Raw genomic sequence first — 15,167 nt, 5'->3', positions numbered from 1 at the left:
GTGGCAAACATAAGAGGCTCCACAAGAACATTCAGTTCAATCCACTTCACCAAGCAAGCATTCTGAACAAACACTTCTAGCTCAAAAAAGCTAACAGAACCAGCTTTAAAAAAAACCAATCCGATTATGAAGCCGGAGCTGCAATTTTGCACATCTTCTGCAATAATCAGCCCCTCCCGGGCCTCATGGGACTTGCTGCACGATACCTTCTTAGGGATATTCATGTATCAAAGCAGAAATTCAAATGTACATGTATCAAAGCAGAATTTGTAATGCCAGGGCCAGTCCTAAGGTTGTGGGTGCTGTGAAAAGACATGTGTATGGATGTCAGGCAGACTTGCACTAAGAGGACCTCAGTTGTATTTGAGTGGAGTGGCAGGGGGAGGATTTCATACCTGGTGGAGGGAATCTTTGGAGGGATGTGTTACCTGGGAAAGGGATTCATTATGCTAGATTGGGTGAGATGGCCAAAGAGCTTCTGGGAGGATTTGGTTAGCAAGGAAAGGGGCAGTTGGAACCCAGGGTCAGCGTGTTGCATCTGCGATAGGCTGGATCCTGAGTTACTCTTTAAGGTATAGAGCAATAGTTCTCAAACTTTTTTCTTCCACGGACCACTTGAAAAATGCTGAGGGTCTTGGCGGATCACTTAATGATCTTTCCAAATGTTGTTTGTACCATTAGCTAATTATTGTAAAGCGCTTTGGATAAAAGCACGATATAAAAAAAGCCTTATTTAAAAATTTTTGTTCTATAAATAAAAAAAGCACACAACTCATACTTTAATATCAGTAGTCTTACCTTTCTAATGCGATGGATGTGCCCTCTCTTCCCCACTGTAGTAGCCCCCGAGCTGGGGCTGGGAAGGAGGGCCATCTCTCCCCGGCAGCCACAGACCTGGAGCTGGGGAAAGACGCTTCTTTCTCTGGCCACAGCAGTCCTGCACATCCCAAATTCCCCCCACGTGCTCGTCTCACCTCACTACCCCTACCCTCCTATTCCCCCCAGGGCCACCACCTCACCTTACATGTGCATCTTCTCCAGGGTCCAGGCACCTAATTAGTGTAGCCAAGCCTGTGTGGCTCCACTAATTCGGTGGGTGGCCCTTCATTCTCTTGTGTGCAGCTGCCCAGGTGCGCACCTTAGAGGGAACTATCCGCAGACCACCTGAATGGAGTTTGCAGACCACTTGATGGTCCACGGATCACAGTTTGAGAACCTCTGGTATAGAGGAAGGAAGCCATGTAAGCTGGGGAGCCTGTGGAGATCATAGCGCATGTTAGAAGGCAGTGCTGATGGAGCAGGGCCCTGAAAACTGTGGAACTTGTAGAGCACTTGCTTAAGGCCAACCCTTATTAAAGCCCTGGACTGTTTCCTCCCCCCCCCCCCCATGGCTTCATTTCTAAGTGTAAGACAGGCATGTTGGCTACAGCCCCATCATCAAAAAAAACCCCCCAAACCTAGCAATACATCACAGAACAGCACAGACAGAGGTGGGGACCATGGGCCAGAATGCAGATTTCACATAGGAACACTGGGTCCCCCTTTCATCCCCACTCATTACTTGCTGCCATATGGGACCATTACCCCACATCTTTTTGTCCTAGAGGATGTGCCACTCCTAACAGCTGCATGACTCCTTGATTCCCCAGCCCTCCACCCAGCCTCCAAAGTCTCCTTCATTATCATTCTAGCAACGTGCTATGAGTTACTTTATTACTGCAACTAAGGGCTGATCTCAAGCCCATTGAAGTCAATGGAAAGACTCACACTGACCTTTGGGCTTTGGATCAGGCCTTAATGCAGGATTGACTGTACGCCATCTTTTGTGTTTGTCTACACTTGAAACACTGCAGCAGCACTGCTGTAGTGCTTCAGTGAAGACCCTACCTATGTCGATGGGAGAGCTTCTGCCGTTGACATACGTAATCCAAGAGGTGATAGCTAAATTGATGGGTGAGTCTCCTGTCAACCTAGTGCTGTCTACAACAAGGGTTAAGTCCATTCGACTGCATCATTCAGGGGTGTGGATTTTTCACACCTGAGTGATGCAGTTATGCTGACCTAATTTCCTAGTGTTGACCAGGCCTCAGATTTCTTTTCTTTCCGTTTTCTCTCTTCTGAAGTCTCTGGTGCCATTGCTGTACATGCTTACATGGCCCTGTCACCATAGTATCTGAACACCTCACAAACATTAATTAACCCTCAAACCCCTGTGAGGCAGGCAAGTGTTGCTATCTCCATTTTACAGAATGGGCACAGAAAAAATAAATGACTTGTCCAAGGTCACACAAGGAGTCTGTGGCAGAGCTAGGAATCGAATCCCAGTCTCCTGAGTCCCAGTCCAGTGTCTTAACCACACAGCATTCTTCCTCTCAAATATACATAAGTGAAAACTCAGTTCAGTATTCTAAACACACTGATGGCAGCACACATAGCTCTGTACCGTTTCTTTCTGGCATGGAATATATAAAGCCATTCTGAGGCATTATATTCAGCGATATCTTCTCTCTCCTGCTTCTGCACAGAAGATCCACAGAAAAGCTCTCAAATGCAGGGAGAATATTGAATTAAATGCACTGTATCGAGCCTGTGCCTCTTTACTCACTCAGTTGTCTTACTAGAGTATCTTTACCCATTTTCTGTTTTATTTACACAACACCAAATAAGCCATCGTCCTCTAAAAAGTGGGTTAACTATTGCTCAGGGAACCCATTTCACAGTTCTAAATGACAGTCCAAATGTAGGAGCAAATAACTTCAACTTCTGCATTCACACTGGGAAGGAGATGAATTAATACGACTCAATTTGGGGAACTAATTGATGTAATATGGAAGGCCAGGGCTCAATCTTACTCAAAGGCTATATTTTGCTCTTAAAGAAATTGAATCTATGTTGATTGAAGTGAGTTCATTAAAGCCACGAAAAATCTCTTGCCTGCTTCTGGATCTGAATACCCAGTTTACATGGGAGTCCTCCAGCTTCTGCTAATATCACTCAGCATCAGCCAGTGCTTGGTCCAATAATCCTCAAGCAGAGAAGAGCACAGAGCTCTGTGCGTCTGTAGGCTTTTTATATTCCTTTGGATATTAGTGCAAGACAAAAGTGCTACCTACTAAAGCATAGCAAATTAAAAAAAAAGCTTGCCATGTTCATTGTTTTGTTCTTTTATGTGTGGTAACAGAGTTTGGTCCCATGAATGTTAGTGGAAAATTAATTTCAAAGTCATGTGCACACACTTGCATGAAATGCATTTTTCAGTTCACACATGAATTTTGCTGAGAGTTCTCACTTTCTAATCGGGGGACAGAAACAGCATCACATGACTTGTGACCAATCACAATTAACCAATCAAGTACTTTGTATTAGAAATACAAGATGAATACTTAGGTATTACTCCATGAAGTTAAAATAATGCTGGGGGAAAAAAACTATTAGGTGATTTGAACAAGTATATTCATAGAAATATTCCATGACAAAGAAAAGTAACTACAGGTCATTGAACAAATTATTCATAGTGAATTCTTCACTCATCTATACTACTAACATTAAATTGAAATCCTACTCAGTACTTCAGAAGCTACAGAGATTGGTACATTAGAGATACAAATTTATCTCACTAGGCTTAATAGTTACTACTAGGCTGTTTTGTAAACCACAAATCCCATAAAAGATTTGTTATCAGAGCAAGTTGAATAAATCAAATAATTTTGCCTCTTCTTTTCACAAAATATTAAATGAAAGTAAACGTTGAATTGCATATTCAATAGTAAGAGCTGACATTCAGCATCTGCACTATGGTCCTGATAAAAAGCCTGCTGATTTCAGTGGGTCTTTGGAGCAAGCCCTAAATTGTTAGTTGCAAAAACCATTTTGACCAGCACAGCACGGTGTTCATAGTTTTCATGTTGAATCTTCACAACTGTTTGCAAGATACTCATATCGGGGGGAAGGAAAAGCTGTAAAAAATACAAATCAAATCTTTGTATAATAAATAGATTTTACAATTTTGTGATCTGCCCTTGATCATTTGAGCTTACATTTTGTGTGAGAGAGTAAAGATAATTCAAGCACAGTGAACTCACAGTGTCACTTCACTGGGCTTTAGTGTGTCAGAAGGTGCTCAGTGTATTAAGCCATATATTTCTACCTCTTTCTTGGAATCTATTTTTAAGTTTAATTAAAAAGGATGCACAAATAGAAGCCTCTATGTATATTCTGTTTAACCAACACATTAATTCTTTCGAGGTAATGAAGTAGTAACTGATACAGCTTCATTAACATTGTAGAAGTGTTCTTCATCCTCTGAGTTTTAGAATTGAAGTACAATCCAAATGAATCATTGTTTTCTTACAATACAATGAAAACACCTATGCACATGCTGAACCTCAAGCATGTGAGCAGTCCCACTGAATTCAATGCTTGGAGATAAGCACACGTGTATGTTTTTCCAGAATCAGGGCCAACTTTATTTACAAACCCTCCACAATGTGAATATGGGAGAAATTCACAACAATTCTATTCACACCAGCTAGTGTCATATTTACCCATATATTTAGCATTCAGTAATGCAGAGTTGAGCTGATTTGAGAAACTGCAGAATAAATATTGATATATTATAACAGTCTATTACTCATTTTCTAAGTAAACCACTGATTTTAATTTACTTACAATTTTGCAGTAGCTTCAGTCCACAGAGAAAATTAGATTTTTACATATCATAGCAAATCACAAAGCCAAAATGTCAACTTCATATATCAGGCAATTACTTGTACTGTTTATTTTTGGGAAAAAATTCTACATATATTTACTCAGAAAACCACCCGGGTCCCTCCAAAATAAATAGGGGCTATAATTCTTGCCAAAAAAACCCACAGTTCCAGAGATCTGCTCATCAATTTCCTGCAGCATTAATGAGGAAAGGCGCTGAGACAGTCATTCATACTGTCTTTATGATAAGACTAACCTACAGGGCAGATCAAGATTAAGGACAAAAGGAAGACAAATGGATGAGAAGCAGATCTAGTTCTGTTTTAAGATGGTAAATAAAAATTTTAAGTGATGGATTAAGTTTGAATGCTATGCTCAAAGTACATATAGAAATTAGATAAGCTCTTCAGGCAAGAAGCTATATAAAAAGGATGATGGAAAGTTTTTGCAGTCCCAGGATTTTTGGATCTTTAATTTTATTTGGTCTGGACAATGAAAGTTTACTGGGCAGTCAAAAATAATGATTCCCATTTTATCTGACTTACAATGAAGGTTTTCAGTGAGATCTTCTGAATTTGTAAATACAAAGTAATTGAATCAACTGTTGGACTTGTTAGTTGTTAACACTTTCACATGATTAGGATGGGACTTCATCCCCAGGTAGTGTGGTCACGAGGGGACAGATATGGAAAGCCCTCCCTTGTTCTGAGTAAGGTGTGGATTTTGCTACTAAGCCATGATTCACAGTAATTTCTAAACACACAGGGCCATTTATGACTTGCAAGTAATTAATGTTGCTAAGTATAGAGAATACTAGACTAACAGTAATTGCTTAACAGCGGTAAATGGCAACATTTTAATGGTGAAACCTGCACACATGTAATATCCTGGAAAAACCCTTCCCAAGTTCTGACTAGAACTGCTGAGAGACCAAAGAAGAGATCACCCCCAAACACCCCCAAGGTTTTACCCAGGACATGTGGAGTAAAAATGAAAGTATTCTAACATCCATATTTGGATTATATTTATACTGAGAGGTCTATTAGATGATATTTGGAAATATTTAGATCTGGAAAAAAAGAGACTGGTGCTAAGAGGAATAAAATGCAGGTTGTGATGGACAGGGACACTAGGACACAGTAGCACAGCTCTCTAGGTACTTATTATAGGCCCTAATCTCCTGTACCTGAGCCCGCCTCAAGACTTGGAAATCTCCCTCTGACCAAATATCTGGACACAAACCTCCAACTACATGACAAGCTAACATCTTCTGTTGGATATTCTGTTGGCTCACCAGCATTCATGCTTTTGGGGAAATTTATTAGCTGGCCCACCTGTCCCTAATGCACGTGCAGGTCTTGGGGAGTAGACATGCTTAATAAAGCTGAATGGTATTTACTCTGTGCTCAGTTCCGCTCCATACAACCCTGTTGGCATTAAAGTTTGGGTAAAATTTAGCCCTTTATTATACTCTCTCTCTGCTATTTCTAAGCTAGTCATTGCCCTGATACCTAGGCATGACTCTACTAAGTCTCATGAAATTTGAGATGTCACAATATGTCCTTTACTCCACTGAGTGTCTTCACCAGGACAAATAGCTTCCCCATTCCTAGAGAAGATGTTTCAACATTAGAAAGATACCTTTTTGCTGGACATACAGTGTAGCTTCCAGTTTCATCACCACTTAGAGGAGCTACTTCTAGATGCAAGGTTGACTTGTGTTTGTTAACAGATGTTCCTGAGATTATACAGGTAGATTGATATTACACACTGCTCTATTCTTGGGTTTTGTTTTCGGTTGCAATACCACTGATGATAATTTTTCACTTCTAATATAACACACTTGACAAACCCTAAGGAATTATTTTAACTTTCCGGTGAGGCAGGTAACTATTTTCCCCATAATAAATATATGGAAACTGAAGCATGGAGCAGTTATGTGAATTACCCAAGGTAACACAGGATGTCTATGGGAAGGCTGGGAATAAACCCCACATATCATCTACATCCCAGTCCTGCATTTTAAATCACAAGACAACCCATTCTCTCTTTAAGAGGGAATTACCCTGCTTAAGTGCCTTGTCAATGCTTTCTGTTGCCTTCTGCCTCTTCTGCTCCATTGTCAAATAGCTCTCATCCTATTTACCTGCCAGTACAATGGAAATTTCTAGCAAATAATAAAATTCATCACTAAGCCCCTCTAAATGTAGCACTAAGCCCTTCAAGTCCTTACTGAGTTAGCAGATTGGCCCAACTGATAACATTTCCTAATCCACATATTGCACATTTGACCCAATGGAATAATCATCACTGAAAAAGATTTAGAGCATACTTAATTTGATTCTCAGGTTTCACTTGCTTTAACCCTATTTCCAGGGTCTGTGTCTTGACTCTTTCTCTTGTGCGCATGCCCACACACGACACCCATACAAGACTGCATACCACTTTACAGGGAAGCTGCCTGCTGAGCTAGCCACTTGTGCCAACTCAGCAATATAGCAACACTTCATTTAAATAAAAAACAACAAAAAAAACCCCTTTCTTAGTTTTCTTTATTCCAAGCAGGTGGAAATCCTTTAATTACAACCACTTTGGGGTTTTTTTTAAATGTATTTATTTCATTTCAGGCTCTGAAACCTCACTGCTTATTATTTTGGTTGCAGTTTGGTATCCACCTGCCAGCACTGAGAGCTACACAGCAGATTGTCAACTGATGTAAGGCTTCTATGAGAGATGCTAGCCCTCTAGCTCATTCATCCCTGTGCCAGATTCTCATTATCCAAAAACAAAAATAAAACAAAATAAAATAAAATCTTCCTTCCAGCCCTCTTCAACTTCTGGCCTAACCAGATGGTGGGGGGGGGGGGGGAAGGACAGAGAAGCAAAAGCAAAAACCTGCTTGTTCTTGCTTAGTAAATGTGCATAAAATTTACTGCCACTATGAGAGTGGGAGGGGGAGTCTAGATATATGCTAACATTTTATACCTGCCAACTTTGAGAGACAGAAAGATGGGACATGCCATTAATCCAGCCTAGGCTCCTGGAGTTCTGCCTGTGGATGGTAGGGAAGGCTGGATGTTCTGAGTGCAATCAGGGGAAGGGATTTTTTGTTTCCTTGGGTGAAGGAAGACCTGACGGCAACCTGCAAGCCTTTCCAAAACACATGGGAGCCTAGGAAGGAGTCTGAAAAAACAAAATGATTCTTAGCAGAAACAGGAAATTTGACATCTCCATCATTCTGCAGCATAACAGCAGCAAACAGGAACCTTGTTTACTTCCTCCAAATAAAGTTCACGTGGGAGTTGGATGCACTTATAGCCTGGCTGTTGATCCTCCTGATTATTCTGTATTGCTAGCAGAGCAGGTGCTAGCTCATGCCAAGGCCCCTAGGCCTCACTGAACACTGACAAATGCACAGCTGGGAACCAGTCTAGTTCACCTGTGTGTTAACATTGTTACAATAGATGTGTTAGCAAAAATGTGTTTAGGGTTTATGAAATGCTTGTAAGTTGCTGCATGCAGCCCTCTCATTTATGATATCTGTATCCCTGGTTATAAGGTAATATTTAAGTGCTTGCTCTGAAACAGGAACCCCCCAAGTCAGGAGAGAAGGATTACCAACTCTGAAATACTAGTTTACCACAGGACATGTTAAAGAAAGCCCATAGATACCAGACAAATCATTGCAGAACATCAGAGGACAAAAGACTTGCATGGGGACTCGATCCATCAGCTTGAACTTTGGGAGAAGAGAATAAAAATCCCTGACAGGAAGAAACCATATCTCTATACTACTTAGACTTGGAGAGCAAGATTTCTAGGCATAAGCAGGAGATCCCCAGCTGCTTAGCCTAGGTTAGTCCTAAGAGGACACAGAAAGCTTGCATATTACAGCAGCCTCTATTGCCTTTTGGAACTCAACTCATTTGTGTGTGTATGTTTACCTGCTTTAACCTTTTAAATAACATTTCTTTTCTTAGTTAATAAATCTTTAGTTCATTTATTATAGGATTGGCTACAAGCCTTGTCTTTGGTGTAGGGATCTAAGGTGCAATTGACCTAGGTTAAGTGACTGGTCCTTTGGGACTGGGAGTAACCTGAATATTATTGTGATTTTTGGAGTAAAGGAGCATCTATCACAAAGGCAAGCTTATGGGAGTGGCAAGATAGATTGGAGTACCCAAGGGGACTGTCTGTGACTCCATGTTTAGGCTGTTCTAGTGCCTGAGGAGTTCACACTTGATACTTGGTTGAGGATGTTTAAATATAGCACTCACAGCCAATTTGGGATATATGCCCTGCGTCTTAACCATCTGCCCTGAGGGTGGTAATCATGCTCCTGAGCCACTCCAGATGCTTGGCAGATGCACGAGGCAGAATAGAATTAGGCCCCTAAGCCCAAAGTTGTGCAGCATTAATGGAAATAAAACCATGACTTGGCCAATAAAGTAAGCTAGTAGATATCATCCATCTCAACTGTCCCATTCAGAGGACACACCCTAGTTTTTGGACACATCACTTCCCATTTTTCCACTCTGGAAAGCTCTCTTTACTCAATGTATTTCAATAACTCAATAGGTTAAAACCTATTTGTCTTGCTTATTTAAAGCAGACCAACCTTGGCAGTTGTCTCTCAAACACACAAGGGCCAACATTTTCAAAAGAGATTTGTGAGTTTGGGTCTCTCAGCTGAGATACTTTAAGGTGCGGGTCAGATTTTCAGAGGGAAAGTGCTCAGCACTTTCTGGGGGAAAAGACGTGTTTAAGCTGTTTCAAGTTGGGCTCCCCAAAAATTGAGGTAACCCAAAGACCAGTTCCTTTTGTAAACTGAGGTCAAGGAGCATGTATGTTAAGTAAGGAGGTGCCTTTCTTTTTTTTTTTAGACATAATTCCTTTTGTGTTATCCACACTAAGGATTATACATAACTGTGCAGCAGTCAAGCAGTCTCTCCTCAAGCCAGCAAGATCTCCATAGGAACCCCACTGGTGGCAGCTGCTATCAGGAGTTAAATCAGTGCATTCCCCAGTCATCCTGACCATGCCGCTCTCTAGCTACCCAATTTTTGCACTGTCCTGGTTTATCTGGCCTTTTGTGGGGGGTAATGCCAATGTTGGGGAGCCCAACTTGAAATGGCTTAAAAGTGTCTGTGTTCCCCCAAAAGTGCTAAGCACTTGCCCTCTGAAAATCTGCCCCCACCTTAAACATGGGCATAGTTTGGGGCGGGGGCATTGCCTGCTCAAATTGCAACCTCAGGCAGGCATGGAATTTGCCCTCCCCATGTGATCCCATTGGCCTGACAGGAGCTGCCCCCCACTCCCAAATATAGAAGTCAAACTAAGCCTATGCCCTTAAAGTGTTTTTGTTACTTTTCATGGAAACAAAACCAAAAACAAAACAAAAAAAGACAGCCTCCAAGAAAACCTGCCATTTCATTCTGAAAGGGTGATCTGCAAGTGAAAATGGAGATCTTTCTGGGGAAAATGATAAAAATTTGCCTTTGGGAAAAGTTAGAGAAATCCATAGTTTTGTGCTTTGCAAATTTTAACAATGTTCATAGTGAAAAGCTGGGTTTTACTGATGGAAATATTCCTTTATCTAGTATATACTTAAGAAAGCCTCTGGATTACATTTGAGTATTTTGCAAAGCGAGAGGTAATAGTTTGACAGATTTATTAACAAGATGAAAGTAGCTGTGGGCCAAACTTTGAACTACCTCAGAGAAAGACAGGTTACTGTAAAATAAGGCCAAGTAAACTGGACCGATAATGGAATGGAAAGCCTACAGGTCTTGAACATGGTCCTGGTGAATAATGACCATGCATCATTTCACCATCTGATGGGAGTTTAGTGGCCTTTACTTAAGTCTGATGGCCTCTCTCCAGTTCCTGTCAGGTGGGTGTCCACATCACAAGTCTATAAGCTACTGTTGGCAGTAACTGGTTTCAGCAGAGTGGTCCAAGATTAGATGGGCACGGAGTCTGAACTCTCATTTCACCATTTGAGTGGCTGCTTTGGGTCAGAGCTGAGGTGCATTAGTGAGGCAGAAGAAGATACTTTCACTAATGTTATCCAGGCTGTATTTGTTATATAGATAAACAGAAGTCTTTAGTTTCTAGGACCAGAGCCAAAACAATTAATCCAGCACTAAATTCACATAAAACATTTTTATAGAAATGCTAAGATAAAAGGTATTAAAACAGTTTTGAAAGCAAGACTATTTCGTGCAGTGATTAAAAAAAAATCTTGAGGGAAAGTCGTCTCTAGAAACCACATTTATACTGCTTTGGAAACAGTCTTTTTAAATACTTTTCTTCCAGCACTTCAGTTTAGCTCAATGGTTCAGTCACTCCTGGGATTTATGATTTGCTAGGGGGAAATAAAGGGCAGTATACCTTTAAATAGTCCCCAGTACTCTTGAAAGAAGGTAGCAACTTCCTCTTTAGGCTGTTGTGAAAACGCCTTGTCTCCCTGATTTACACAGGTACAGAGTGAATGACTCAGAAGCTGAGGCCTGCTCAGCCAAACACCCATGTGTGCATGAAATTAGAATGTCAACATTTGATTCATGCTGCCAGGCTGTGACTGTGAAACAAATTATGTCAGTGGGTGGCAATTGCAATATTAGTCTAAGCAGATAACGTTTAGCTAAAAGGAGGGGCTCAGTCTGCAGTCTTCTCCCTACCAATATGTCAACATCATTAGACCTAGAAGACTAGGAATTTTCTCAGAATGGATAAAATACAGAGGCAAACAAAAATGTTATAGGTTAAGAAAAGGTTTAGCATAAAGCACAAAACAGTGCAATTCTAATAAAGGCCAGGACTTTCATTACAATTTCTTCCCCCCCAGTGCCCTCTCTGAGCACACCAGAAAGTCCCTAAACTTCCTCAACACAAAACTTTAATTTAATGAAGGGTTTTTTAAAAAAAATTCTTGATTGAACACACACTTGAGTGTAAACTTACAACAGTATCAACTCCAGTACGTAAAAAAAAAATGGTCTGCAGGGCAGGAGAAGTGCAATTTACTAATTACATTTTTATAAAGAAAGCCGTGGAAATGTTTGGCTTGAGATATCAAACTTTTTAAATAGAAAGAAAAAGCTAAATTTGGCTTCTTTTCAATTAAAGAGAGTTACAAATTAGTCTTTGGAAGAGAGAGAGAAAACAAGTTTTCAAAAGTTGCTCCTGGCACTTTCAAACCCAAGTCCTTTCACTCCCAGAGATCAACAGTGATATTTGAAAGACATGAAGTCAATATTTTTTAATAAATTAGATCTTAAAAACCTAGCCATGTTTGAAACCAGTTTTGGAGACCTAATACTAGTTGTTTATTTTCGCAGTTTAAAACAACCACAAAAAATGAAAAAACTCCACTCCGAGAAGACAGGTCAGAGTTTCACACGAAACAGTTATTTTCTCCCAACTTTCTCAATTAATCCATAACAGGCCTTTAACTATAAATGAGAATTTTACCATGTAATTGGTCATATATCTAGCTCCATTTTATTAGTCTCACTTATTTTAACTAGCAATATGGCAAAACATCAATTTAAAGTTTTATTCCGTTCTAAACACCCATGTTGTTAAAGTTAATGCTGTGAAAAATCTAACTTGTAACAGTGAAAGGTTTATGGAAGCAGCCATTCATTTAGCTGTAGAATGAGGCAACTGCCATCAGCCACATAGTTAATGTTCAGACAGACAGTATTTTTAGGTGATTCTGCGTAAAAACCTAATCTATCAGTTTTACCTTCCAGAATATAAAAAATTAGCTTTATTTTAGGGATATCTGAAAGCCCCTTGAAGGGAAATGGCTTGCATGCTCCTCCCCTGCTCGTTAGCCATTACTGTACATAACCCAGGGTATTTATACACCTTTGCCAGCACTCTTCTTCACTTTATTTTGATATAACCTTTATTTTGATAGTAACCTGGGGAACACATAAGGCTCAATGTTGCTCCTGCTAAAGACAATGAGTTTTATTACTGGATCAAATGCTAATCACCCTTACTCACTTGAGACATTTCATTGACATTAACAGGCTAAATTAATCACTGGTGTAACTTGAGTAAGGATGAATTTGGTCCAATGAGAGAGTAGGGCTGGGTGCGCTCACTTCAATAGGGAAAAGATAGGAACGTAAAGATAAATTCAAATTATTTACTCTTCATGCTTTGCAAGAATTGATGTCATTTGATTTCAGAACACACATTGTAATAAGGGGTGTCTGTGTGTATATGTAGCCTAACTTCCAATGCACAACCCAAACATACTTAAGTTGTGCTGCAAATGTAGCAATGGCATGTTGCTATAAAGTGCCCTTTAAAGCTTCAGGGTCAAATCTTGCTAGCCTTACTCATGTGAGTAATCCTTCTGAAATCAATGGGCTTGTTCATGGGTATAGAGTGTGTAAGATTTGGACTCAAGGTCCTGCTGAATATAAATAGCTCTAATAGCTCTCATAGTATAGCTTAGATTTGCCACTTAATTGAGACAGGTGATACAATACAGCCTTTAAAAATAAAGATAATCTCCAAAATATTCAGATGTAGAAAATTCAGGATAACAGATTGCAATACTTTACCTACTTCAGGGTAGGCTTTTTTGGAATCTTTTCAAACTAGTTTTTTTCCTTCCAAATCTCTCAGATGGAGTAAAAAGGATTTAAAAAAAACCCCAAGATTATTAAAATACTCTATTAAATTTCCAAAGCTCTAGCAAAAATACTAATTCACACAGAGAATTAAAAGTTACAGATTTGTCAGAAGTTAATGAAAAGATCTTTCTTCAGCTCAGTAAAACCACCACCACCACAAACATATGACAAGCAAAAAATGGGTGATTTAGAACATAATTTTCTTGCATTTGGACAACTCTATTAATAGCTCAAAAATCGTTTGGGAGAATCCCACAGGTTAAAGAACTTTTTTCAAATGTTTTAAAAGCTCAACTTTTTAACACTCTATAAAAATAATTGTATAAACCATCTAAAGCTTTTCAGAAGGTAATTTGGTAATGTTGCTTACAAAAAGAAAAGGGGAAAAAAAGACTGTTCTAAGACTGCAGGAAAGGTTCTTCCTTTATGGAGCAGTGACAGCCTTGTAACTTCTCCATTACGATGAAAACCATAGCATAAAGATTGCATCATCATCTATGGTTAACTGTCAAATTCATTTTAATGCTTTATCTTGGAGAGCTAAGTTAAAAAAAAAAGCAACCCTCTTCATCCTAATCTACCTACCTTTGAGAAAGTAAATACAGCTCATACTTGTGGGTCAGAATGTTGGGAGTTAACTGTACTCTTTCAGCTTCATGTAAATTCCTGAAGATCAGAGAGCTAAGTAAACAATATTTTGATGTAAACAGATTATCAACATGAGAGGAATGACCGTCTGGTCACCCGTAGGGGTTTATTCACTTAACACTTCCACCCCATAAAGACAATTGTGTGCAATCAATGCATATAAGGCCTTTCACTGAGTTGCTAAGTGACATGTAGTGTCAACAGAAAAATGCATGATGTACAGAGAGACTGCTCAACAGCCAAGAGAAAACAACACTCACAGATGATATTTTAAACTTAATTCAGTTCGTTATGAAGACTGTGACAGGCACAGAGGCTGACCAGAATGCCAGTCGCACTTCAAAAATTTGACTTTATAAAGTTCGATCTCCCATGTGTGTAAAGAGTTTAATTTGGTAACAAGTGAATCATGGTGCAGAACAGGAGCTGGTTCAAATAGGAAAAGCCAACTCAGCAGGGAAGCACTGAATATTCATTCAATGGAAGGCACAGCAGTCATTTTACAATCCAGGCTTCAATATATGAGCAGCTCATTTGTCTAAGATTGTATATGCATTCTCTCATTTTCCTCATCTCTGGAAACTATTTTAGTAAAAGCCCAGAAGCTGTTTTCAACCGTTGCTTCAGAATTTCTAAAGAAAGGAAAGAAACTTGAATGGCATCTCATTGCCCCATACAACCATGAAAACCCATTTTGTGGGACATTCTTGAAACCAACCCAGAAAGAAACCCTTAAGAGGTTTTGTATTTATTTACCCATTCTTTCCCCACCAACCACTTGATGGGCTTTATATTCAAATGCAAAATATTTCTGCCCTTGTTCTAAGGATTCACTGTGATTTTTGTTAGATTCACAGAATAATCTTGAGAAATCCAATCTGTTGCCAAATTTTATTTTAAAATAACTTCATGCAAAATACAGAAAAGCTACAATCCCTAAAGCCCATCCTAACTACTTTCAGCTCTATTTCCGCTTAGCACTATGTTCTTTGATTTCTAAAAGCCTATGAGGGCTTGATCAAATATATTGCTCATTGGTCAACCATACCATTTTCTATAGACCATACTTCCTAAACTTGTAAAATGTTTTCCCCAAAACGATGCTGCCCTGTTCTGCATTCCCCAGAGATTACTCTTGACAATCTATGAGCA

Source organism: Dermochelys coriacea, chromosome 10, assembly GCF_009764565.3.
Source record: "Dermochelys coriacea isolate rDerCor1 chromosome 10, rDerCor1.pri.v4, whole genome shotgun sequence".
Lineage (NCBI taxonomy): Eukaryota > Metazoa > Chordata > Testudines > Dermochelyidae > Dermochelys > Dermochelys coriacea.
This window is presented reverse-complemented; position numbering follows the sequence as displayed.